Raw genomic sequence first — 5000 nt, 5'->3', positions numbered from 1 at the left:
CCCCCCACGGATGTTAAGTAACATGTTACAAAATCTGTAGTTTTATGGTTAACTAATGTATTTTGAGATTTTGTAGAGTAATGAAGCTATCATCCCGTTTTCTTTGCATAATGTTAAATTTGGATCAAAGACACTGGGTTAATGGAAGAAAGTAACTACTATGAGATTCTGTAACACGGTTTTTTCGCAATAATTTTTTATCTATGAATTTCATAAATATAACGCTTCTTCAGAATGTACGTTATATCTACACATAAATTTTGACTATATTCTGCATTACGTAGGTTGAACAAATTTGGTACTTATAATTAAAAGTGACGTTTTTTGAAGACGGGCCAACTTATTCAGAGAAAAGGTTTCGAACGCACTAGTTACGTAACTTATGACGGCATTTCTTCCCTCTTTCTCGATCGATGATTGGCTATACGTAACAAAGGCTATACCTCTGCCAACAATGACACAAAAGTTGAAATAAAAGCAAAGCAGCACACCTTTATGAACTCAGAAACCTCTCCACTGATAATTGTCATAATGAACAAACCAACAAAATATGTTAATGAATACAAAAGCACTTCGATTATTAGTCTAACTCCCAAAATAAGTTTCCTAAGAAATTGTAGTCTACTTCATAGGTCACAATCATATTGACAAGGTGTAGTGAATAGTTGGTAATTTTCAAAAATGTAGTAGACAAAATTGATTTGATAACTGCTATATCCAATGTCAAGCAATTTTTGTTTATTGTCTATCTACCTACCTATTTACTGTGAAGAAAAAAAAAATAGCTGGTACCGTATTTTGGCTTTAAACCTTCACCATTAATTATCGTTAGAATGATGACTTCATAAGGCTCCGCCCACTTTGGCCTCGATATAATTCAGGATATCACTGAAGGCTTCATGGCCATTGTTGGATCAGAAAATTTAAATTCTGGCTATTAAAACTCATTTCTCGAGTAGTTGTAAGAAATGCTAAATGATCCTCAAGGATCCCAGCAGTTGGCCTAAACGTTTAATTCATGTATACTACTGTTGCGGCACTACTGCTACAGTTGTATTACTATACTAGCACAGATACCCCACCCACATTTATGTATCGTTCCGCCATTCATGAAGTCTTTGTCATGTTTTTTCACTGTGCAATAAGCCATGGCCTCCTCAGAAATTAAGTCTAAAATTAAATGATAGGTTATTTCATTAAGCTGTCAAATTATGGCAAATGGGTATGTTATTGCCGATGTTGAAGCTAAAGATAAAGTATGGTATCATTCCTTCATTGCATTATCATCTTTACTACTATTTGTTTGGCTACATGTAGTAATTATTTTAGAGGATAAATGAATTATGTTCACTTTACTTCTATAAATTCCCATTAGATGTACAAATAAAACTCTTAAAACTATTCATGATTTATTTACAAAATGCAGTCATGCCCAAAACATAGCTAACACGGTCGTACGGCCTAAGAAGAAGAAAAAAAATTATATCGGATGATCCGTTGGTCTGATGGAGAGTTTAGCAAAAAATTCTTATTCTAACAAAAATAGTTATATAAAGACTGTTTACATACAATCTCTCTCTTTCTCTCACTCTTGGTGGCATAGGGAATAGTTAATGGAAATGTTCAAAAGCCTGAATGACATTCCAAGTATTATAATCATGTTACGCTAAATACAAATCAGACCATAAACATTGGATTTAAACTAGAAACTGAAAAATTACCTATTCAAGCTATAGTAAATATGGCCACGGGCTTTCTCTTGAATGTATAAAGTTGCAAGTCGTAAGACAAATGCAGTTTTGCAACCACGGGGGCAATCCCAAATCATGCTAGCCATTCTTGACTGTTGTGGGTTTCAGAGCCGATGGAACAAGGTGAATGGGTGTTTGGTGGATGGGCGGGGCAAAATTTTGTCAAAAGGTGTTTACATTGCTTACGTAATGAATGTTTTCGACTCTTGGGTCGTTATCACTGGCCATGGCGTCGGCTAGATCATTTTTACTCTATAAAAATTAAAACTATCGGGTTTAGGTTATTGATAATGTTGACAAAATTTGTGTGTGGTTGTAAAATATACATATGTAAACTTTCAGCTACATCCGATGCATTGATAAGGATCAAAGTCCAAAAAACCGTGTTACAGAGGCCCTGAATCTCATAGTAGTCGAGTAAAATGTTTTTATTGCTAAAGCTTCAAGTAAAGATTAGAATCTCTGTTAAGTTAATTTGTTGCTGTGTGGTCAAAAGAGAAATTGTTTTTTGTGCTGCATGAACTATAAGTTTTCGTTGCATAGTTTCTTCGACTTATAGTATTTTGAGTTTGTTTTTTGTGACCTTTGTGGTCAAAGATGTTAAATGTGATTTTTGGATTTTTGAAAAAGAAGGCAAGTCACATGTTGGTATAACTTTGTGTTAACAATAACAAGTTGTTTGATTCCAGAGAGGAAATGTAGAACGTTTGTAAGTTCAGAGTTAAGAAATAAGTTATGAAATTTTTTGTAATACCTCTTTTGAGTGTGTACTTGATAGAATTATGGAGAAGAAAATGTAAATTAGGTACATTGGTATTTGGAAAATTAGTGTCACAATATTTGCTCTTACGTCGTGTTCCGTGTTGTCGGTTAATAGCGTACTATAGTCCATTTCTTTTAGCGAGTCATATTTGCACCGACTCGCAAGGCCTTTAGCTCGGAAATGTTTCCTGGTCGCGGATTGGTTAGAATTATCTTGTCCAAACAATCAGCGATCAGGAAACTTTTCCAAGCTAAAAGGGCACCGCTGCGAGTCGGTGCAAATATGACTCGCTAAAAGAAATGGACTATAGTTCATTGTGAAATGTTTTGAAAGATAGAGTAAGCTGTTGTTTGCCAGTTATCGCCTGAGGTTATCTTGATTGATGAAGACGAGTCGTTAACGTAATCACCGAAGCGAGTTCAGTTGTTAACAGTTGTTAAGTAATTAGTAATGTCACGTAGGAGATTTGAAAGTTTTGCCTTTGGTTTCTTTTAGTTACAGTGTGTCATAAGTGATTTGTTTCTCAAGTGTTCGGTCTGATTGATGACACCGAGCATTGTTAGCAAATTGTTTTGGACAAGTAATGTCAAATTGTTTAACAGGGAGTGTGAATGCGTTTTTGTTTAAAGGGTACCCGATTAAAGTCAGCTGACACGAATGAAGATGAGTGAAATAAATGCGATGTTTTGTGGATTCCCTGAGTAAGCATTATGATGTCACCGCCACTCTTATAGAGCACACCTTGAATGAATTTTTGCTGTGTGTGTTGAGAGGAAACCTAAGATTTTGGTAAGTAACATAATTTCTTTTGCTTAAAGGTCAGAATTAATTCTTTGTTTACAAAACTAACTCTTTAGAGGGTTATGTGTTTTGGAAAAATCGTGACAAGTAGATACAAATTGATTGATTTTGAGTAATGTTTGACAACATGATATAAAGATGAGAATTTTAGTTTTTTATGTGTTTGTCAGATATAGTTAACTCGCGAGAACGAAATAAGTAATATGAAAATTTCGAGAAATGGCCAACAAGATGCCGTAAGTTTTCATTTGTTCGTGGCAAAGAGTAATGTAAATAAGCGGAACGACTGTAACAGCAGATATTGGAGACACGATAGTTATAACAGTAGGTCTAGAGTTGCAAGACTTGATAGGCTAACCTGTGGTTTGAAGAATAACTTACTCAAGCAATACACTCTGAGTCATGTAAAGAATTCTTAAGTTGATTACTTATTTTTGAAGTCAAGGTATGACAGAACGTAGGTTTGATGTTAATTAAGTGAGTTGGTGAATCCATGAGATAAAGCCCAGTATTTTGATGGCTTTGTGTACGTTTAGAGACCTGATAAGAGGCTAGCTAATTGCCCTTCAGATTTATGTAAGTTTCGGTGACTTGTCTCAAAGGCGAAGGAGATTGTTTTGTTTTCTTTTTTGTTTGTACTATAATGCCTGTTTTGTGCATAGGATAAGGACGGAATTTTAAGGTTTTGAGCTCAATTTGCTTTAAACACAGGATATAATGAGAGTGTTGGAGACACATCGTATTACTTAGTTTTTGGTCAAGATCCAAATTTGCCGTATGAAGTTTTCACGAAGAAAGAGAAACTGCCTGTGTATAATGTAGAAGATTTTCGTAACTATGTTGCCAACGTAAATAAGAGGGCTTTTGAAGTTACAAATAAGTATTTAAAGATAGCCCAAGCTAGAAACATTGGTAGTTACAACAGGAGATTTAAGACAAAGTCACACGAAATTCAGATAGAGGATCGTGTGTATATAAAACGGCTTCAGGGTAGAGAGCCTAAGTTCGAATCAGCTTTTATTGATCCGTTCAGGGTAATTCATATTAACCGTGATAAAATAACTAAAGAGTATAACGAGAGGTAATGTATACGAGGTTTATACTGCCAAAGTGAGTTGACGAGTTCAGATGATCGGAATTTGTCAGCAATTTACCCTGTGCTAGATGCCAATCATGGATCAGCTGATTTTAGCACACTCCTTGAGAGAGAGAGAGAGAGAGAGAGAGAGAGAGAGAGAGAGTGAGTGAACTGAATGACAGAACGCCACCCGAGCGCGTTTTCTGTTGAGAGAGAGAGAGAGAGAGAGAGAGAGAGAGAGAGAGAGAGAGAGAGAGTGCGCACGCGCAGGAGCGGCGTAAAAATGGTCGTAGGATGGAAAGGAAAAGATGTATGGAGATAGCTGTGTGAGAACACATGAGAGAGAACTGTTTTCTTTTTGGCTAATGATTGTCCCTTAGAGGTAGGGAAGTAAGAAAGTTTTTTTTTTCGAGTTTTTTCTTTGAAAATTGTTTGAAGAGATTGTTTTCTTTTGTTGGCCTCAGTGATAGGTTATGAAGAGTTTTTGTTCTGTGTAAGGTTTAACGTAACTTTAGAACAGTTTGGACTTTGGAGAAATTTTATGGCGTTTAGTTTTAACGGAAAATTTACGTTTTTCGCCTTTTGTTTTTTGTTGTTGTAGGGAATT

Source organism: Palaemon carinicauda, chromosome 31, assembly GCF_036898095.1.
Source record: "Palaemon carinicauda isolate YSFRI2023 chromosome 31, ASM3689809v2, whole genome shotgun sequence".
Taxonomy (NCBI): domain Eukaryota; kingdom Metazoa; phylum Arthropoda; class Malacostraca; order Decapoda; family Palaemonidae; genus Palaemon; species Palaemon carinicauda.
This window is presented reverse-complemented; position numbering follows the sequence as displayed.